This window comes from Amblyraja radiata, chromosome 21, assembly GCF_010909765.2.
Source record: "Amblyraja radiata isolate CabotCenter1 chromosome 21, sAmbRad1.1.pri, whole genome shotgun sequence".
Classification (NCBI taxonomy): domain Eukaryota; kingdom Metazoa; phylum Chordata; class Chondrichthyes; order Rajiformes; family Rajidae; genus Amblyraja; species Amblyraja radiata.
The window spans coordinates 20,861,004-20,885,094 of record NC_045976.1 but is presented as its reverse complement, the minus strand read 5'-3'; the positions used below and the strand labels follow the sequence as shown (position 1 = coordinate 20,885,094).

Sequence of the window (24,091 nt, the reverse complement as noted above, 5' to 3'; positions counted from 1 at the left end):
TGATGCGAATGGGACAAAGCGGCTAAAAGCAAGTCTAACAAAATGGTGTATTACATCAGCACGTGGCGATTTTGATGAACGCTAGCTTCCACATGCTCAGTCCACACTTTGCTTCCACTATAAAATTACATTTTATTACAGTTCTAGTGTGTAATGGATATCCAAATAGTGTTTCTTTTCAGAGCCTTTTTTCTGACCCACATGAGCAGCAGTATGTAACTGTAACATGATGGCTAAGCAGCTGGATGTATGGGGTCGAGCACAAAGGGCATTTAGCATAGCGTGGACGCTCAGAAGATAGAGCTGTTTGCCAAAGTCTTGCCTGAAAGAACATGGACAAAGCATTTTGCAATGAAAATGCAAAATTGATAGTCATAAAATAGAATATTTAAAATGCAATAGCAAGATATACATAGCATTTCTTATGAATAGCAAGATATTGACATGATTGGATGGCGGAGTAGACTTGATGGGCCAAATGGCCTAATTCTGCTCCCATCACTTCTGACCTTAAAAATTAATGTGGGGTTCATTTACTAAACTGAATTCAGGTATAGCTAAATTAGGAAATTTCGGCTTGGGATGAATTAGGAATTCACTGTGAAAACCATAACTATAATTTCTTTCACATGGCCATCTACACTGCTCCATTCTCTTGACACCCTACACCTATATGGACATTTTATTTTTACATCAGCCAGTAATGCTTCTTTTGGAGGTGGGAGGGAACTGGTGCACCCAGGATAAACAGCAACATGGGAAAATACCACACATAAATGTATGTTGATAATAATTTACTGATCCTTTGCGACACCTTGTCACAGGAATCCATTTTTAGTTACGATACCTGATGAATCCGAATTGGCCGAGATTCATCAGTGCCCTTTCACTAAAATCTGGACCAAGCACATCAGCTCTTTCAAAGAGCCAGCAACGCCTAGTACTTTGCTTGACACAGCCTCTTCTACTGAACATTTCTATGAATCTAAAACTTTTATTCAATGGCAATTTCTTGTTTTGAGAAACTAATTGTGTAGGCAAGTCAAAAACAATGTAGCACCTGTCTATTGAAACCGGTACACATACTCCAATATACATTGATGGCACCAAAGTAGAAATGATTGAAAGCTTCAAGTTCCTAGGAGTAAATATCACCAGCAACTCGTCCTGGCCCAAACATATCAAAGCAGTGGCCAAGAAAGCACACCAAACACTTCTAATTGGAAGGTTTAGGAAGTTCAGCATGTCTCCAACAACTCTCACCAACTTCCACTGATGTGCAATAGAAAGCATTTTATTGGGATGCATCATAGCATGGTTTGGGAACAGCTCCATCCAACACCGCAAGAACTTGCAGAGGATTGTGGATGCAGCCCAGACCACCATGTAAACCAAACCTCCCTTCCACCGACTTCATCTACACTTCACGTCAAGGCCACCAGCATAATCAAGGACGTCTAACCCCAGACACTCCCTCTTCTTCCCTCTCCCATCAGGCAAGAGGCACAGTAGTGTGGAAACGTACACCTCCAGATTCAGGGACAGTTTCTTCATAGCTGTTATCAGGCAACTGAACCATCCGGGAGGGGACCTGACCTACCGTCTACCTCATTGGGGAACCCTCAGACTATCTTTAATTGAACTTCACCTTGCAATAAATGATATTACCTTCATCCTGTATCTGTACTCTGTGGTATTGTCATGATGTATAGTCTTTCCACTGAGTGGATTGCACACAACAAATAAGCTTTTCAGTATACCTTTGTACTCCTGACAATAAATTAAGCTAAACTAAAAAAAATGTGAGGTTTTAGGGAAACTAAAATATATCTGTTACAGAGGTTTATCAGGGTTGCCATTGTGACAGCTCCAGCACCCAAGGTTCAACCAAACAGGAACTTTCCTGGGATTGCTCCGGTTGCCAAAATTGTTGTTAAAAAAAAGTGCAAGTATATATAACATTGCCTATTGCCAACCTCTTGCATCTCTATCTGACCAAGTGTTCCTGCTGCTGTGAGCTGCAGTGGGTTTACTATTGACAGGGTTCAATCCAAATTTTTGATGTGACCTAGGATGGCTCTAATTCCCTCCCCCAAAATAAATTTGTGAATCAAACGAGTTATTATGACAATCCGGTATTTTCATGATCACCATTACTGATGGCAGCAGTTATGCCGGATTTTTAATTAATTCAATTTAGAATGCTCAGAGGGATTTGAACTGGTACCCCAAGATAACGAGTTAATATTTCCGTATTACAAATCCAGTACTTTAACTACTGCTACGGTATTCCATAAATTTTCATCATTAATTTATGTACTTCTAAGTATTACATAGTTGCCCAAAGTGTCATGAAACATATATCACCCTACAACACAAGCTGAAACCGATAATATATATATAGGAAGGGTTAAACATTGATGGGTTTGGACAAGAAATTGATCATGTCACAGAAAAGAGTATCGTATGAACTTCTAGCTATCCCAATATAAAACTCACAAAAGAATGAAAATATAATCTCAATGAATGAAAATTGCATATTAAAGTAAGTAAAAAAAATGATAAAGAGTTACTCTAAAAATTAAGATTATATTGGCTGCAATAAATGTTTCAGTACTTTTCAAAGTCCATTAACGATTTTCTCGTTTCACAGATGTTCCCTTACCTGCTGATTGCTTTGAGCATTCCTTGTTTGAATTTCAGATTTATGCCAATAAATAATGTGGAGCCAATGTCAAATACAGAACATATTAGATAAATATCTGTATGTGTAACTGGGGTAAGGCCAAATGACCAGGAACAAGTGCACAAGTGCTTGAATATGGAATTATGGCCAAAAGTATAATGTCAAAAAGATTATTTTCATTCTGCAATTTTACATATTTGAGACAAATTATATTTATTATTCCTTAGATATTTGGTGCTGAGAGATTGCAAGATGGTCAAAGGAAATGCCAAAATGACAGTCATACTGACCTCCCAATGGAAATATAAAAATCACAAAATGGGAAGAAAGAGCTTGACACAATGTAATTTTCGACGTTGAAAAAATTATTCATTGAACAAGTCTCAAAGGCAAATGATTTACCCTTGAAATAAAAAAGAATGCTTTGAAATAGAATGGAAACTCCAGCCAGTGGACAACTGTCCCATGTGTTAAAGCCTTCAATTCTGCAAGTCTACGATAGATCACTGTGTTAGCTCAGGATCCAGTGAATCCTGGTACACATCATCCCAAAATTAAGGCATTGTTGATGAGATGTCAGCCAATAACTGGTATCAGAGCCACTGAAGTTCACAAACACATCTTCCAGGAAAGTTAATTTTTAACAAAAATTTAAGGGCTTTTATCTTAAGGGAGAAACAGACACTTATTCACTGAATAATCAATTGAAGGAAAATAAAACTTGTCAGACTTAATAACCTATGGCATGACATTTTCCCAGATGGGATTTAGAAAACACTATCTATCAATCTGACTTCATTCAATTTAAGACAACCATCTCAGCATAAAGTCCAGAATTTTGAGAATAACTCTCATTAGTTGGGGTACTGCCACCACTTATCAAATGTAGCCAAAAAAAATAAAATTCCAGTGAGGACACTGTAAATATTTAATAAGCCACAGAAAGCAATGTAGTAAATCCATTCCAAAAGAGAGCTGCATTTCATTTTCTTCTGCACAAACCATATGGAGATGAAACACAATTTCACCTGCTCAAATGAAATATGTTAGGATAGGCATGTTTCCACTTACAGTATGCAGCTTCAGACAAATAGATGGTAATGTAGCGGCACCAAACATGGTGAATAAACAGTTGCTTTATTCAGGTGTTACATGCAAGTTTGGTTCACTAACATAATTGTCATTGCTGCTGCAGCTGAGCGAGGGTGTTGTCTCGAGCTCAGCTACCTGTTGACTCCCATGATCTCAAGGTGAGATATGCTTATGTAGCTGGACACTCCCCTTAACCCATGATGTCACGTGATAGCCCTCGTAACCACTGACGAGGGTTCGATCGTAAGTGTTCGATCAGCTGACGCAACAGTAATATCTTATTTGGTAATTTGTTAGGGTAAAAAAATGAAAAATTCTTATTAAAAATACTCTTCTCATAATAACTTCAGACGCGTGAATTAGGTAATGCAATGACTGATGTGAATTAGTAAGATTGCATAGTTATGGCAGTACAATAGCTCCATCATCAATCTCCATTTTTATAACCATTAGCAGCATTTTTAAGTATGACAGGTATCGCATATTTTTGGACAATACAACCCAACCATGCACAATGCCAATAATTTCCTACTCAGCTATTTTTTTTAGTACTGTTAACGGATACTGCTTAACGCCATACATTCCTGCTAAGTAGATTTGTTTTTGTGCAGACATCAGCAGCTTTATTCCGCTATAGTTAGTGGTCCTGTTATTAATTATGCCCCCTAAAGCTGTTACAATCTTTGAACACAGAGCTGCTAATGGCAAAAAGAAAAACATTAAAAATCTTAACACCACAGATGGCTATTTAAATTTTAACCCTTGGAGAATCGTTACTTAGAAAAGCTGAAATGAATGGTTTGTCGGAATCAACATGGTTGGTTAAATATTCCATCAGGTGGCGTCATCGACCGTGGCAGCCTCGTCAGCAGCTGTCCGTCCTTTCACTACATGGTCGTAGATGCGTCTTTTCTCCGAGTCGCATCTTCGCCCCCCCCCCCGCGTCCTACCAACTGGATTGGCGCGGCCTTTCTGCCGGCGACCGGTCAGATCTTTAGCAGCGGGCGCAATGCTGAATTCCATTGCGGAGCGGGACGATGCCTTACCGGGGATCGCCTGTTGAAGCTTCAGAGTGCTGAGCTCTTAACACCGTGGAGATTAACACCGTGGAGCTGTGGCTTGCGGAGCTTTTAGCCACGGGCGGCGCTGACTTTAACATTGCAGAGTCCTGGGATCCTATGCCGGGGGCCGCCAGTGTTGAATCACGCCCAGCTCGGCCTGTGGACCTTGGGAGCCGCGGTCTCTGGTAGAAAGCAGCCGATTCGGAAACTCCAAGCCGCGAGTGTGTTCTTCCGTTCCGACGCCAGAAATCCGATCATCCCGGCAAGGGGGCCTGAACATCGGGCCACCATAGCGGCGACTGCAGAGAACTCAAAGGCCCCTACCACGGGTGAACAAAGGGGAAGCTGACTGAACTTTATTGCCTTCCCTCACAGTGGGTAACGTTGATTCCGCTGTGTGGGGATGTTTATGTTAAATTCTATTGAGTATTGTTCTCTATTTATTCGGATGGCTGTATGGTAACTCAAATCTCACTGTATCAATTGGTGCATGTGACAATAAATGTAAATTGAAATATTCACGTAGGTTTTGGTTACTCTTAATATTCACCTTTTGATAGTTATACCTTTCCTCACCCTTTAAACTCCACTTGCAGTACCTGTATTATGTAGTGCACAACTTTCATAACAGCAAAAACTGATTACTCCTCTCCCACATGGCCCCTGTCCACACACCCTTCTCCCCCAAACCACCCATGCCCACACATACCTTCCCAACACACCCCTCACCCCCCCCCCCACAAGCTCTCTTCCCAATATACCCCCTCCCACACACCTCTCCCCCAAACCAACCCCTCCCACATCCTCCCTCCCCTCCACATCCCGCCCATACCCCCCCTCCCAAACCTCTCCAGCCCACATACACACTTCCTCTACCACCCCACCGTGGTGACTGGGACCCAACGGGTCCCACTTAGTCTAGTATTTTACTATTTCCCAGATAATTGTTTTTAACTTTCTTGAACTTAAAACCATATTCTAATTGATTTGTCCTGATATTTCCTTGTTATTCACTTTCTTTTAATAAAATATACATTTTTGACTGGCCAAAGGATGTGAAAAAAATATCACTGCTACATTAGGAGTTAAGACGGGTACTTAATAGTCATTAAATATTTTAAAATAAAACAGTGGAGCACAAAATGCCATTTGGTAATAAAATATGTGCCTTGGTGCTAATATTACCAATGATCTGTCATGGACTGCGCGCAGTTACATTGATGTGAAAGCCAAGGAGGCACACAAACGCCTATTCTTCGTCAGGAGAATGACAACATTTAGTATGTCTCCAATGGCTCTTACAAAAACACATCTATAGATGTACTGTGTAAAGCATACTGTCAGGTTGCATCACAGCTTAGCCCAGCCCCAAAATAAATTGTAGAGTTGTGGATGCAGCCCAGTCCACCAAACAGAACAGACTTTACATCATTGACTCCATCTACACTTCATGCTGCCTCGGAATAGAAGAAGGGTTTCGGCCCAAAACTTTGCCTATTTCATTCGCTCCATAGATGCTGCTGCACGCGCTGAGTTTCTCCAGCATTTTTGTGCACCTTCGATTTTCCAGCATCTGCAGTTCCTTCTTAAACACATAATCAGAGATGTCCTTCTTTTCCTTGTTCCCATCTGGCTGAAGTTACATACTATTCAGCAACAGCTTCTTCCCCCTTTTTTTTCAGATTTCTGAACTGTCCTTCCATGTATCAAGGTACTGAATGATTCACCTCTACCCCACTAAGGATATTGGACTTTCTCTTTGAAACTGATGTGCAACAATGTGAAGAACTATATTCTGCACTGTACATCTTCCCCATTGCTCTATTGTACTTGATTGTTAAACTTGATGGCATGTATGTATGGTATATCGTATCTGTTAGGATACCTAGCATGCAAATCAAAGCTTTCAATATGACAATAATAAACCTGAACCTAAATAACATGAAGGAAGATGAGTGGATAATTCTCTCCAGTGTTCAGCATTTTTGCAATGTAGATGGTAAATGCCCTGAACATGGGCAATTTGTAATCTTTAGTCAAAAAAAACTTACAAACCTGTATCATATGAACCAGTAAATGTTGAAATTTAAAGTGAAGATATTCTTGAATGAATAATTAAATGTGAATTCAACAATCTACCAGCCAGACACATTCTTTTCTCTTTAAATGGAGTCCTTTAATAAATGATTCATGCTTGCCACAATAAATATGATAATTTCAAGTCAGCGAATTGTAATATTATTTTTCTGACATTTCAACATAGGAGAATTATCACGTTACAGCTTGGTGCACAATGCAACACTTCCTTCATATTATAAGTAGCTACTTAAGGCAGTGCCTTATAATTCATTCTAACCTACGTAATACATGAAATAATATCAGACTGCAAGCAGTGAGAAGTTTAAATACTATTTCAAATGCAAGATTGCTATCCTAAAACATTTATACGTGTAGAATTTCCCAGTGGGCTAAATTAGATTTTAAACACAAAACTTTATGAATTTAAAAAACAGTAATAAATTGCTTATGAGTTATTAAACAATGGCATCTGGAATTTCACTAAAAGAAAGGCACTTCCTGAATGGGTAATATGGATTTGATATCTTGCATTGAAGCTCATTTATTAATTACATCACAGTTTATTACAGTACAATTTATTCATTCCTTTAGTGTAAAGTTAATTTTGCTCTCAAGTATTAAAATTAATTGAAAACTTTCATCCAACTTTCTTTCATTGAGCCGAATTCTAAGAAAGTAATATTTTTTATATTAAGGTATTTTATATTTAAACAAAACTTCTCAAATTCCCTGGTAATTGAGTCGGAATAATTTAGAGATTATGCAATTAAAGCAACACACCACCAGATATTTCATTGCTATTTAAGTGGCCAAAAAAAGCTAGTAACACAGCTGACTTTCCCCCGTAGCACTGGAGAAAATGCTAAAATTATCTTCCAATTAAAGCATTTGCTTTCAAACATATTATTTTTCTGCACAATAGAAATTTTCCATATATTAAATAACATAAAAAACACAACGCAGAAAGGAGAGAATCAATCAGCATCTGTGGAGGCAAAAGGTGTAACTTCACATGTCAGTTCCAAAACGTGTTTCAGGACAGAAAGGCAACATGAAGGATTTCCAGTATATATTAGTATGAAAGTGGGTGGGATAGAAGTTGGTGGATGATACATGGAACCAGATGGGAAGGGGACGTCAGGCACTTAGAGCCAGTAAGACTGTGTACATGGCAGGAGAGCACCAGGAATGCAGGTTACTTGAAATTTTAAGAATTCAATGTTCATATCATTTGGCTATACATTTGCCAAGCAAATATGAGGTTGTTCTTCCAATGTGCGTTTGAAAATTTGCAAATCGGATGAAAAATATCATATTTGGCATGGGCAGTTTACAACCCAAAGGTTTGAACATTGAAATTGCCAATTCCGGCGATCTTCTCTCTGGGACTTATCCTCCCACACACTGACAATTAAGCGTTCTTCTCCTTCTGTTCATTCCTCCCATGTCTTCTGCCATGTTGTTCTCTGTGGCCATCATCCTCTTGATTTAACACCACCAATTAGCCTCTGCCCCAACTCTTCCCCATCCGGTTCCACAAATCACCCACAAGTCTCAGTCCCGCCACCCTTCCCACAGCTGTATACTGGCAATATTTCCTTGTTCCTCAGTCCTGATATTGCCTCTCAACCTAAAATGTCAACTAGTACCTTGTGCTCCAACAGATGCTGACTCGTCTGCAGCTTAATCAAGAATTTGGATCTACATGCTTGCTTTCAGTTTAAAGGAAAATAAACTTTGTATTAGCTTATTTCAAAATTTTGCACCACTTAGTCACATAATTGCAGCTTTATTTTTAATCCAATTTAGCTGTTTTGCTGTAGAATCATCATAGGGAGGAATTTATTTCACCATTTCTGACAATTAAAATTTGTTACAAATGTCATAGTTAATGGTTGTTATTATAGGATTATTATTATTGATCGTAAACGGGAAATTGAGATAGTGCAGATAATTAGCACTTGAATTTCAAAAGAATACACCTAGAAACATAGAAAATAGGTGCAGGAGGAGGCCATTCGGCCCTTCGAGCCAGCACCGCTATTTCATTGTGATCATGGCTGATCGTCCCAAATCAATAACCCGTGCCTGCCCTCTCCCCATATCCCTTGATTCCACTAGCCCCTAGAGCTCTTATGTAACTCTCTCTTAAATCCATACAGTGATTTGGCCTCCACTGCCCTCTGTATATCTATATACAGACTATTTATTAGTTTTGGCTCAGCATATCTCAAATATCCAAAACATTAACAAAAACAAATTACTGGAGGAACTTTGAGGGTGGGTAGTATCTGTGGAAGGATGGCATTTAGGGTTGGGACCAAAACATTATACAGGTTATGATGATTTAGACTAAATAATAATTTTTCTACAACTCTGTGACCAAACCTTATGGCAATTTCTAACTTTTCCAGTGTCTTCTCTCCCGTTGCCATTACAACACAGGTAAGTAGCAGTGATCTTACGCAGACCAAAAAGAACAGATCTTCCAGTCGTTATTTCCAGTTTAATTAATTATTTATTGAAGTAGTTGTACAAACAAAGTGATGAGCTTACCAGGCTCACCTTATTCCCATACAAGTTGCAGCTTTCTGTTTAATCTGATCTGGTGAGAACTGTATACCCTCCCCCTCCTGTGCCTAGTCTGATCACTCCCTGTACCCTAAGCCCATATGTTACACCCCTCTCTGCATCAAATGACCGCCCCCCCAAGTGTCCAAATAATACTGCTAGAAATATCTAGACAAAATAATATAATATGCCAACAGTGGCTAGCCTAAACATAATTGGTTCCTACACTATACTTGACTAACAAATTGAGAACCATAATTTACAATGCTCAGTTATAATAAAGCAAAGCATTCGGCGCAATGTTCTATAATGGCATACTCATCAATTGCTTTTTATATTATATATCAATTTAAAACTAATAATGTGAGTACAGGGCTATATACTTACATTAATGCCACATCCTAGTGCATAACCCATGTTAGAGTGATGATAGATGCAGTTTAACTCAGATAAATGTGAGGTGTTGCATTTTGGTAAGACAAACCAGGACAGGACTTGCACAGTAAATGGTAGGGCCCTGGAGAGTGTCATGGAACAGAGGAGACAGGTACATTGCTCCACTATAAGTGCAGCACAGGTAGATATGATGGTAAGAAAGCATCTAGCACATTTGCCTTCGTTGGTCAGGATATTGAGTAGGTTGAAACGCCATGTTACAGCTGTATAATACATTAGTAATGCCATATTTAGAATATCATGTACAGTACTGGTGGGCCCTGCTACAGGAAGGATGATATTAAACTGGAAAGGGTGCAAACAAATATTTATAATGGAGTTACCGCGTCTAATGGGTTTGAGTTACAAGGAGAGACTGAGGAGTGATCTTATGGAAGTTTATAAAATAGCTACAATATTTTTCTATGGATAGGGCAGCCTAAAACTAGAGGGGCTAGGTGTAAGGTGAGAGATTAAAGATTGAAAGGGACCGAAGGGATATGTTTTTTCACACAGCAGGTGATGCATGTATGGAACGAGCTGCCAGAGGAAGTCACAGTCAGGTACAATTACCACATTTACATGGATAGCAAAGGTTTCAAGGGATATGCGGCATGCACAGTCAAGTAGTACTAGCCAGGTTAGGCTATTAAGTCGGCGTGGACATGTTGGGTCAAAGGTCCTGTTTCCATGATGCATAGGTCTATGACTCTGTAGGGCCACAACTTACTGCCAGGAATTCAGACAACCCTCACTTTCCTCACTTACATAGAAAATTGGATAGGCGGCTGAAATTGTTTCCTTTGAACAGAGGTTAATAAGAAACTTAATCGAGGTGCATAAAATAACAGTTTTAAAATAATACATGGAAGAATTAGAGGGGAGATTAGGAATTGGTTACTCAGCTAGAGGGTGGTAGTGTTCTGGAACTTGCTGCCTTTGAAGAATGATGGAGCCAGAAACCCTCACCATATTTTAAAAATACCTGGACGTTTGCCTGAAGAATTGTGAGTTGTTGGACCACAAGTCTACTCCTGGAAACTGGGATGTAACCTGGCACAAGCACATTCAGCCAAACGATGTTGTGTGCTGTACATTTTCTATGAATGAGAATTCTCACGAGTAAAAGGTAAGTTGCAGTCCAAGAGTAATTTATTATTCCACATTAAGGGTAATAATTAAAAATATATATTTGGATGTGAATAGTCAAACTACAACTTTTGTGATTTTTGATTAAATTGTACTCATGAACTATAGCAATTCAATGAGTCCCCTGGGCAGCTCCATTGTATTCAATCTTGTATATACTTAAGCACTAAAAGTAACTTTATTCAAAAATTACAATACACTGCAGAAGTGCAAACAATTGCATAATTTTTCTTCTCTACCGTGTAGGTTACGTGCCACATTTGCATCGTCTTATTGCTTTGAGCAACATATAATGTTAACAAAAACACACCTGTACTTAGTGGTCAGGATGTGCTTCCAGGAATGACAACACTAAAAGGTGTCATTATTCATTTACAGACGAGTACATAACAGCAGTGATGGACTGTTGCCATCCTGGATGCTGCACACTATCAGGCACAGAGCCTAGACGGGATCTCTGCTCTCTCTGCTGTTGTGTTGGGAAGCTGTTTGCTGGGAATCTGGTCAGGGAACAGCAATAAGTTACCTGCAATTATGAGGGCTGTTGTGGGATGGGTTGGGGTGTGGTCACATTCAATGTACAGATATGATACTCAGAACTGCGTCAGAGATAGCACAGTGTGTGCAGACTACTATTAGGTTCTGGAAGCACCTGGGCATGTGATCTCTCTCATTACCTGCTGTTAGATGTGATGGAAACAGCGGTGTCCACACTCCATCATTGGTTGCTCTGCACTTCAAAGCCCAGAGATTTCACAACAGTAACCTCAGTGGTGTACTTTGAGATTGTGCAGCCAAACAAAAAAGTGGTCTGCAGCAGCTCTGAACACATCCAATAGGTGATGAGAGGATTTATGATCCAGCCAGTCCACCAGTAATAACCCACACTCACTGTGTCACCAGGTAGATTGCAGCGCCTAGCCCTACATCTTAACCTGCATAGCCACCTCACTTCCCCTGCCTCACTCCCAGCATAGAAAATTCAATGCAGTGAGACTGCAAGAAGGCAAGGATATGCATCATGTACCCAGACAGCAATATGTAGCAACGTAAAGGACAGGAATTCACAATTGGTTCTGGGCTGGATGACTTAAAATAACTAACAATATGCTTCGATAGGGTAGACAGTCAGAACTTGTTTCATTCAAGGTGGAAATCTCAAAGACTGGAGGCCATAGCTCTTGGGTGAAAATGACAAAGTTTAAAGAGATGTGTGGGTTCCTGGAATGCACTGCCATGGGTGGTGGTGGAAGCAGATATGGTAGTGGTGTTTAAGAGCCTTTTAGATCGGCATATGGATATGCAGCGAATGGAGGGATATGGATCATCAGAAGGAAGATGAGATTAGTTTATTCTGGCATCATGATTGGCACAGGCATCGTGGGCCGAAGGGCCTGTTCCATACTGTACTTTTCTATGTATCTGGAGAATCACCAGCACGACCACACTACGTGTGCCATACGAATAATATAATGGGATATGTGTCATTCAAACATAGACTGTCTCTGACGCCACAGTGAACTATATTAAGTAATGTTGAGATACTTAGAACACAATCCAATGCCGTTCTCTCCCATTAAAAAGCACAAGCTTAAAGTAACAAGAGTGACCTCTAGAGGAAGCCCAGCTGTCAGTGCTGCACCATTAATATAAAGCAAATCAAAACTATAGAACTGCATTAAACGGAATATCTTTAGTTATTCAATTATCTGATATTCTGAAGTTTTAAGGTCACAATATCAAATGAAATATTCTGGTTTTAAGGTCACAACATGAAATAAAACTGTTTACATATATATGTTGTACAATCCATTTAAAATAGCTAAAACCAGAGAGTATAATTTGATTTGATATTGATCTTGATTTATTTTGGTTAACCTTCAATTAAGATTGATATAAACAAGTAGCAAAGGGAATAAAAGTGAAAACACAAGCTTGTTTTTGAAGTGCTCATGGAAAGCATTTTTTAAAAACCATCTAAAAAGAGCAAGCACAGTCCAATTCAGGCAAGCAATCTTTAACTGCAGTTACCTTTCAAGGTTACTAAAAACATGGTCAATGTTTCTTTTAACATGGCACACTAATGGCAATTTTAAGTTGCACTTTCATGGAGTGCAAGGATATACCACAGAAACTGGGTGAACATTTTCATATTCAGTGTCATGCACAGCGCTATTTCTATTTTTTTCCAGGTGAATATATTCAAACCTCATATTTTTGTTATTTACTATTATGATTAGTATTGTGACATTTTTAAAATAAAAATAGTACTTCATGACTTAATGACTACAAAATTCATAAAATATTTGTTTTAGAAATGTTTCAGCTTTAGAAAAGAGTTTTAAAATATTCGATTGTTCTGGGAAAACAAGTCTAAATTGCTGCTTCAGCTTTTATCTAATTTCTGCAAAGGAAAATAGTTAGCAAATAATTTGTTTTAAAGTAAACCACTTAAGGGGATATAATTGAGCAGTCCTTTATAACCCACTGTGCACTATAATCTTGAAAATTTAAGAACTTGCTGCTGCTGACAGTCATGGGAAGTGCATTTCAAATACTCTGTATCACAAGTGCAGTCAGACAAGAAAAGATAAAATGGAATATCCTTCCTGTTTGCAACTTGTGGAACGTTTGAGACAAGATACCAAGGTTAATTAGCGAGTTTATAGGCGATATGTTTGCATATTATGAGCATGATAGCATCCAACATTAACAACTCCCGTGTTCCAAAAATAATCATGCCATTGTGTTAACAATTATCCGCCAGCAAATTTCAAATCACAGAGAGATTACAGCATGAAAAAGGGCATTGTGCATACATCGGCGGCCCGAGGTAAAGGAAATCTACCAAGACCCACTTATTCTCTCCACATTTACTCCATGGGCTCTCCACATTATCCACATATTCTGCTTTCACTTATAAATCTCCCTTCAAATGCTAAAGAACATGTTGAATCTTGATTTTTATAAATAGAATCAGAGTACTGGAGCAAAAAACTTGTGATAAAAATTTTACGAAATACTGGGTTAGTTACAAATTGAATCTGCCTCCAAGCCAAGACTCCAGATGATAGTCTTAAATCCTAACAACTCATTGCTTAAAAATATATTTCCTCATATTAGCTTTTGTTCTTTTGCCACTTTCATTTTGTGTTCCTTGCTATGTGGTCCATTCAAAAATATTTGTTTCTAGCAACTTAGATGATACTGCTGATCATTGCAAAAACTATCAGATATTTCACAATATTCTCTATTGCAAAGATAACAACCAAGGTTTCTCCACGTTATCTGTATACCCAATTATCTGAAATCAACTTCCTCTCTAAACTCCTCAGGTCTTTACAAAAATGTGGAAGCCAAAACTGGACATGATACTCCATTTGTAACTAACCCAGTATTTCGTAAAATTTTTATCACAAGTTTTTTGCTCCAGTACTCTGATTCTATTTATAAAAATCAAGATTCAACATGTTCTTTTAACCACTTACACAAATCTGCCTTATTCAATACATTCTGTACCTATAGCAGCAAACCTGCTCTTGCGCCCCTTTCAGTATTGGGCCTTCTTGATGATATTACCTCTTTTCAATCTCCCGACCAAACAATAATGCATTATTGTGCCACCCGTTTTCCCAATCCATTATCCTGTTGCTACCTCCTTGAAATCGATTACTATCCACCTCACATTTACTAAGCTTCCTTGATTGGTGTCATCTGCAAAATTAACAACAGTGGCCTATACACTCGAGTCATCATTATATATTTTAAACAGAAACAATAGTCCTGGAACTAATTACTGGGGACTCAACCATACAGTTGACAGTTCAAGATGACGGCGCTGCCTTAGCAGCTGCGGCTCGCCTGCAGTCCGTCTGTTCTTTCTTTTTTGTTGTTGTTCTTTTGTCCTGTTTTAGTTAATTTTGTTTTATTAGGTTGTGTATGTGTGTGAGTGGGTGGGAAAAACATGTTTTTGGTCTCTTCCTTCGGGGAATGCGACTTTTCTTGTCGTATTCCCTGTCTCCGTCTCCGTCTGCGCCGAAGCCTAATGGCAGAGCTGGCGGCCTCGGGGCTGTGGCGGCGTTCCGGCGGCAGCGGTGACCCAATCCGACCTCAGAGCTGTGGCGGCATTCCGGCGACCCGACCTGGCCTCGGAGCTGTGGCGGCGTTCTGGCGGCAGCGGCGACCCGACCTCGGAGGCTCGGCCACGAGCCCGGACGACATCGTCGGCAGTGGACGACATCGTCGGGAGCTCGCAGGTCACAGGTTGGTGACTTGTTTTTCTGGAGCTCCCGCAACAGCTGCGTCCGCTGGACTGGAGGGCCGCAGATTCTGCGGCTTCGACTGCCCCGGGCCGCGGAGTTTGAACCGGCCCGTTCGCGGCACTTGGATTCAGCCGCGGGTCTGACATTACTTACCATCGCCCGGCGTGGTTACAACATCCAAAGCCTGGATCGCCTCGGCTCAGAGGGAGAACAAGGAGGGAAGAGACAAAGACTTTAAGACTTTTGCCTTCCATCACAGTGAGGTGAACTCGCTGTGGTGGATGTTAGATTTGTGTTTATTGTGTGTTTTTTCATTTTTATTATATGTATGACTGCAAGGCAACGGAATTTCATTCAGACCGAAAGGTCTGAATGACAAATAAATGACAAATAGATTCAATTCAATTCAATTGACTTCCATTGGGGGGAAAAGAAACTTTCAAGACCAGTGTATCCTAACCATTTTTTTATTTTAAGAATGTACATTCACTTCGAGCCTGTTCCAGGAATGCACAACCTATAGCTTGAGGATTGGCGGCGTTCCGGCGGTCTGAAGAAGGGTTTCGGCCCGAAACGTCGCCTATTTCCTTCGCTCCATAGATGCTGCTGCACCCGCTGAGTTTCCCCAGCAATTGTGTGTACCATGCACAACCTATATTTTTGTTTACTACTGCATTTTCCTTTGATATGTTGCAATACTATTCACAATTGTAAATCATGACATTCCCAACAATAGCCATGCCATCAATGGTCTAAAAACATTATGGCTTTCTACCAGGCTGCATTTTCTTCTGGCCAAGGCGGCTTGACAAGAAGTACTAAGCGCAGAGTAATGTTGTTACCATATGCCATGCTTCTGAAGTTAGTGAGACTCAAAAATGATACATTACATGTTCAATTTTGGTACCAATTATCTGGTGAAAAAAATAACATGCACCTTTTTCAGGAGACCTCATTCTTTAACCTCCCAGCTGCAATTTTGTAGTAATGAAACACAACACAACACAAGGAAAATCATGTATCTGGAAAATTACTTAATCTTATCCAAGAAAAATATCAACTTCGAAAATGTAACAAAATACTAAATACTTGGGAACTTGCAAACACACTTTCTTTTCAAAATGGGTCATTATTAAAATTCTCAGCTGTTTTTCTTAATTGCACACATTTGGATAATTTTGTATTGGATCACCATTTGCTGAGGTAACGATTTCAGCAATCATCAATAATGTATGTATGTCTGTAGGACATTGTTTTTGTTTGTATGGCTGTGGAAACAAAATTTCGTTTGAGTCTCACTGGGGCTCAAATGACAATAAATTTGTATTGTATAGAAATCTGAAATCATCTAATATGCTTAAATAACCCGAATCAGACCAGTAAATAGGTGGTTCATCACAAGGATATGGAAAATGTGGAGTCAACAATGCAAGAACCAATGGGATTATTTGCACACTAACATAGCCTTACTCAAGTAGAATGTTTAATATATTTAGGAATGAACAGGCACGTTCACAAACGGTCTTGATACAATTTCAAAATTTGCAATCAATGAAATAGTGTTTAACATTCAGCATGGTTACTGCTGATCATAACAGCACAAAGGCATAAACATCTGAGACTGATGAAAAAAGATTATGCATGATTCTGTTAAATCATGTACAGAAAAAAAACCAAAGATGGGATTGAGAGATACGCAAACAATCATTATATTTTTTCAAAATAAATCTTCACTATTTAAAATTTGAGAGTGTTAAATTCCAAATCTATACAGGTAGTTTTGAAAGCCAGAAAGGTGGTTTCAAACCATTCAAGTTCAACACAAAATCGAAAATTCACATTGTCAAAACGTTAGGCTCCAATGCTTTCTGGCAAATTTCGTGGGCAACTTATGGGCAAGTCCCCTGGCTTAATGTCCTCAGGTTTGAAATGCCAAATCTGAGAACGTTAGAAATGCAGTGAAACCCGTGAAGGACCGACTAATTGCAGTAGCTTTCAGGTGTCTGCATTGAACCAAACATGTATAGCACCCATTCCTTCTCTCCAGAGATGCTGCTTGTCCCGCTGAGTTACTCCAGCATTTTGTGTCTACCTATAGATTCCAGAACCTAAGCATCCACATCTGACTCAAAATAACCAAGTTTTGTTATTGGCTTGTTTTACTTTTGTGTGTGTCAAGTTTAACTACATGTTAGATTTGTGTTAAAATCATACTCTTAAGGTAATAATGAACAGTATGAAATACATCTTAAAATTATTTCTATCTTGTCGTTCAATCCTATAATCTAAATAGCACCCCCGATTCCAAATGTTGGCTCTTTTTCTTACCACATAATATGATACTGTGCCTTTACTAGGGGATATTACCATCTTAATTTTCCCCCACTCACAAATCTACTCCCCTTAAACTTATGGAACTCCATTCCACCAATATTGTTAAATAAGCTGACGAGGACCATTATTGTTGCATAAACTAACCAAAGTACTCCAAAACATTGTCAGAATTCTTTTTGAACTGCACACCACTACCAAACACCTGATGCTCATTTTATCAATCACTGATCTCAACTCCTATGGAGATCTTCCTTCCATAGCCTCCAAACAGGGTCACCAATCAGACACACAGCCATTTCTCTTTTCCCCAAGAAACACAAAAGGTAATGACCAAATAGCTCGTTCCTGACAATAGTTACATTTATTTTCATTGTTCCTCCTTTTCTGATCTTTCCATTGACAGCTGAAAGTTGGCCAATGACACCATTTCCAACTTTCAGGCACCAACTGGTATATATCCAATTCTTCTGCACCACTACCCCAACTTGGATGCTCCAAAGGCCCTTCACATTATTCTTCAACTTTCCTTTCAATAGTCCTCAGGTTGTAAAATTTCGCCTTCAGTCATTTTCCTCAAATAAATGTTTCTATGGGAATCTGTGCTAGCCCATAGCATGTCCAACCCTTATGGAAAATCCTACTCAGGCCTCAGAACTAAAATTATGACTCCTACTCTCACTCTAACTCAGAAACTTTTTAACCTTGCTGCCAATTGCCATATTTCTCAAGTCTTTGTCCTCATCTTTTGCTACATCTAGCTGTTAAATGGTTTTCAACCCATTTCCACACTCACAATGCAGTTCCATCTGGGTCTGGGTCCATGCAGTTACAGCACCAAAACAGCATTGTATACTTATCTCATCACTTGCATTTCAAGAAATCAAACTAGCAAGGTTTCACAGTATACCTTTGCAAAACAATGGTAGATATCAAACTTCACCCAGAAAACCATGTATAATTCTTAAGCATGATGAAGTACCTTGCAAGAAAATGCATTCCTATCAGCAGCCAAACAAACTACACACCAGCAAACATGCCATTCTTAGCCACCATGTACATCAACATTCTTTGAAAGCATGAAAATTATCCTTCTGCAGAAGGCACCATTGCAAAGAGAGAAGAGCTTTCTGTTCCTCTGGTAGCGAAACACTGCACACCATGGTAAAAATTAATAGGAAACACAGATGTAAGACATAATCCCGGTTGACATAATAGCTTGGTTGACATCAAAGAAACTGAATAACAATCCAATGAAGCAAAGGAACACAACAATGTTAATGGTGACTAGCTGGTATATCGATGACTTAAAAATGGAAAATTCCAAAACACACATTAATAAATGGAAACAAACAAGGACGCAAAGAGATTAACTTTAATGACCTCTTCACAGCAGGTGAAAAATGGGGGAAAAAAAGTCAATGATACGAAGAGCCTTGACGTCAAATGCACTGAACAGATAAAAATGTTTGGGTCAATAATGAGGAAGGGGCTGCTGAGCCTGGTCGGATCTCCGATTATGCACCTAAAGTTTTGAGAAAACTGCACATTGCTGCACGTTTGAAGCTGTAGAAAGACCCATTGTACAACCCATTTAAGGATACCCAAAATATCCACAATTTTCCACCTCTACAAACATTATAACCATATAACATATAACAATTACAGCACGGAAACAGGCCATCTCGACCCTTCTAGTCCGTGCCGAACACATAATCTCCCCTAGTCCCATATACCTGCGCTCAGACCATAACCCTCCATTCCTTTCCCATCCATATAACTATCCAATTTATTTTTAAATGATAAAAACGAACCTGCCTCCACCACCTTCACTGGAAGCTCATTCCACACAGCTACCACTCTCTGATATAAGCTCATCACCTTGAGTTACTGGTCCAAGAAAATAACATAATCAAACACATTGGATTCAAGCCCAGATAGTCATGCACCAGCCAGGTGCTGAATCTTATGCAAGGCACTGAAAATGGTTTTGAGTATATAAAAATAGAAAATGTTGGAAGGATAACCCAAATAGCTTGACTAGTCCTATCCCTTTAACATTCCTTTGTTTTTATCCTCTAACTGGCCTCATCTCTCAACTTTAATGTCTCTTCGTTCCTGTCCTTCGTCTTTCTCCTCCGGCCTCAGTAATCGATCAACCTGATGACTTCATCAAGAGCTACCCATTAGACCCTACTTCACTCTGGACTCTAAAACCCAGTTCTGATCAACAAGTATAGATATGAAATATCAATTATGTTCCTGGCTGGCCTGCTTAGTGCCTTCAGCATTTTTTGTTTTCATTTGAGAAATCCAACATCTGGGGGTTTTCGATGTAATAGTTTCAAACAAGTTTTTGGCAAAGTTGTCCTCTGGATTTGTATTTTAAAAAGTGAGCTACTTTAACTTTAAGCAAATTGTTTACAAATACACAGGACTAGATGTTAAAAGTCCAAAGTGTCAAATATCAAATTACTCCCGATGGTGATGGGAGCCTTCTGCATTCATCTATGCTCCTCCGATGTTGAGAAAGGCTAGGCAGACACGTCATTGGGGTTATCAAGTGGGCACCTACTTTCATCGACGTTTCGCTGATTGAACCCACGACGTCTCCAGTAGGCTCAGCGGTGCATTCTGGCGTCCCAGAACCACCCCCCTCAGCTTCTGTCTAGTCGGTTATTTGGGAGACCAAATGGGGTCTTTCTTCTTCAGCCAGAGCCACTAGCTACTCCGCTCTGCCACCAGTGATATTTCTTTGATGGCCTGGCGTAGGGCTTATCCGCTGATCCCCAGGTCCTTCATCAGTCTTAAGGTAGATGTTGCCATGAATCCTCGAAATCCAACCTACCGGGCAGATCTTAGCTCTCCAGCCCCGCTGTTCTGCCTCCACTGCAAGCTCTGTATATCGCAGTTTCTTTCTTTCGAAGGCTTCCTGCACAGCATCCTCCCAAGGGACTGTGAGCTCCACAAAATACACCATGCGCTAAGAGTTCGACCAGAGCACAAGCTCAGGCCTCAAGTTGGTGATGGCTATCTCTGATGGAACTGTAAGCCGTTGGTCCACATCCACCAGCATCTGCCAATCCCGGGCTACCTCCAGCTGTCCAAACCTGGTCCTTGGTGGAATTTTCCATTAATGTCTCATGAAATACTAAATTCACGATAAAAATTTAGAAATTCTGACAAAGAATGAACTTCCTGCCTCTAGGTCTCTTAAAACACACATACATTTGTTATGTCCATGCAGGCAGCCAAGAATCAGAACGATATGTTTAAATGTTGAAAATAAACGATACCACTTTAATAACTATTTATTAGAAATGTTTTGCAGACCTGGGAAGGTTTTTATTATTGGCAAACCTTTTGAACCACACTTTCCAGAAACGGCATGATATACAGTCGTGAACAATTTAGTTACATAGCAATATTAGCATGTTATTGTAGTATTGAAAAGATAAGGCATGTAACCTCAGCAAAGGATGAAAATTAGAAACTAGCATTTTATCTTTAATGAAATAGGTCTCAGTTCTCTTTTATGCATTATACCTAATGGAAGCGTTATTAAAAGATGATTATTTTAAAGAAGATTTTTTTTATTTAATTGCTCTCAGTGCATTTTAAAAGCTGGTCCTGCTGGAGTTTTGATAATGACCACACAAAGTGGTTAGCTATTACTTTCTAATCTATTGGTTATTTATATGAAAAAAAGTTGAAAGAGCAAGTTAATTTGCAATTACTTTAGGTTTTGCTAAGCTCCGTGGCAATGCAATTGAGATAGTCAAGTTCGGGAAATAATCTCAAAACTTGGACTCCTCTATCCACTTATTCTGTTCACTGACAGGAACATTTTTTTAAATTAACCCAAAATGAAAGGGAAATTCAGACTATTGATATTTAAATGCATAAATTAAATTCATGCCACTGAATAAAATCTGGAAATAGGAAGCACTCTCGGTAAATTGTGCTTTGGATTGGCAGTGGAGAACACGAACACATCAATCCCAATACCACTGATCTACTTAACAAACCCTCCCAGTCAGCCGTAAGGACAGAGTCAGAACCATTGGCCACATGATTACACCTGTCACTTTACTGACCCGATGGTAAATGGAATGAGAAATGCAAGGTTTGTGCAGTAAATGCTACGGTAATAAATAAAACTAGCTTGATGAAGAAGAAAAAGGTAAATAACCTAGAGAATGTAAGATATAAAAAAAGTGAATTTACAGGTTAGCTAAGAAAAATGAAGCCTATAGTAAAGGTAAATTAGACCATATATCCATAATAAATTGGAACAGGAGCATGTCATTCTGCTCTTTAAGCCTCCTTCACCATTCAATAAGATCACACCTGATTTGACATTCCTCAAACCCACTTTCCTACCTTTTCCCCTTAACCTACATTTCCCCGAATAGAAACTAACAATTTCAGCCTTGTATATACATCAGGTTCATGCCTCCAGTTGTCTTTGGCAGGGAGTTCAGAAGAGATTCTACCTCAAGAATGTTTATCTCGGTCTAAATGGATCGTCCTTATTTTGATATTACGTCCTTCTGGATTCCGACCTGAGAGGAAATACCCTCTCAGCATTTATCCTGTTCAGCCTCCTAAGAAATTTAAATGTTTGAATGAGATCATTCTTCTCAACTGCAGATTAAAATCTCATCTTTCTTCGCAGAGAAATCCTTCTATACCTGGTATCACCTCATGAAATAACATTATTCCTTGAATATGGAGGCCAAAATGCTCTGGGTGTGGTCTCGTCATTACCTTGTACAGTTGCAGTAAGATTTCTTAACCTTATATCTTTTATATTGAAATAAGGGCTAATATCCTATTCGATTTCATGACTACTTACTCCTTGTGTTTCTTGCTCAAGGAGTGCTAAACTCTTGTGCTGCGTCTTTTTCAAGTTTTTCTCCATTTACATATTGCTGGTCTTTGAACAATTAGCTAATTATTTGACGACTGTAAATTTGCTTATTTTAACCAATTCACTAGTTCATACTGGTGGTCCTAGCACTAATTTGTATGACACTTCATTGATTAAAAGTTGCCAATCTGAAAATGTCTTGTCCTTAGAACATCAGAACAGTATAGCAGAGGAACAGGCTCTTCGGCCTCCATTGTTTGTGCCAAACATGGTGCCAAGATAAACTAATCCACCTGCATGCGATCTATATCCTCCATTCCTTGCATATCCATGCGCCAATCTGCAAACGTCAAATACCACTATCGCATCTGTCTGCACCACCATCACCCTGACAGCATGTTCCAGGCACCCACCATCCTCTATACAAAAAGCATGCCCTGCACCTTGCCTGTAAAGTTTGCATCTTTTAGTTAAAGCTGTCTTCTTGTCATTGGCATTTCCACCCATTCCAATTGTCTACCCTATATTTACCTCTCATAATTGTACATAGTTTTTTTAAGGTTTCCCCTTAACTTATCACATTCCAAAGAAAATAATCTACGTTTGCCATGACTTTGTTCATTGTTAACTCCTCTGGCACGACTTTGTTACCCGTAATTATTTCCCCAGTCTCATTCAAGCCTCATTCTCTCTTCCTTCTCAGATATGTAAAGAAACTCTTTCTGTTCACTTTTGTTCTAACCACAACTTGATCTTTATGTCACTATGATTTTCAAATTCTTGCCAATTCGGAGGTTGTTCTGGCATATAAATCCCATCAGGGTGCAAGGTACATCAACATATTACAGTCATTCTTAAAGGCCAAAAGCCTACCATAGTTCTTAAGTTAGTAGAAAAAGAGAATAACCCTTACAATAAGGACTCCGGATTTGTTTAACCAAACCACAGCAATAAGTAGCGTTGTCCATGAAACGTGACTGCTATCATTGATGTGCTATATATTTTTCTCTTTTAACAGATGAAATCTTTGGACAGTAGTCCAAATATAAACCTGATTTTCACTGCATTCAACACACACCCTATCAACGGCTGTCATCCTGGAAATGTCAATTTTAAAGATATGTTGCGGAATAGATCGAAATGCTGGAGCCTGATAGACAGTTTTAACTATCCGCCAACATCTTCTGAGCAAGACCACAAACTTACTTCCTTAAATTTCGTGCCACGACGAAGAGTTTATGGCAAGGCCAGATTTATTATCCAACCCAGATTATCTCAGGTGCATGTTCCAAGGTAGATTGTCGAATGAGCTTCCTAAAATTGTAGAAAACTAAGTTTACAATGATTCATTGCAGTATTTTGCAAAGGCAGCAGGTATATTTGTTTCTTTAGTGGGATGAAAGGAGAGGGGAACAGCTTTAACTCCATAAGTCTACACTAAAAAAAAAATCATGTAATTGAATTATGTATGTAGATGTTTGGGGAGTTATTCTGTGAAAAACACATTGTATACTGTAGTCCATTGCTCTAATCCAGTTACATGAGTAATCTG

The 24,091-nt window shown here is 39.2% G+C and overlaps 1 protein-coding gene across 6 annotated transcripts in view; it reads right to left on the bottom strand.

Annotated features, from left to right (window-relative positions):
- The window catches only part of tbc1d22a (TBC1 domain family member 22A), a 191,005-nt gene that overhangs the window by 28,877 nt on the left and 138,037 nt on the right, over positions 1-24,091 (bottom strand). The gene's annotated exons all lie outside the window — the stretch shown is intronic.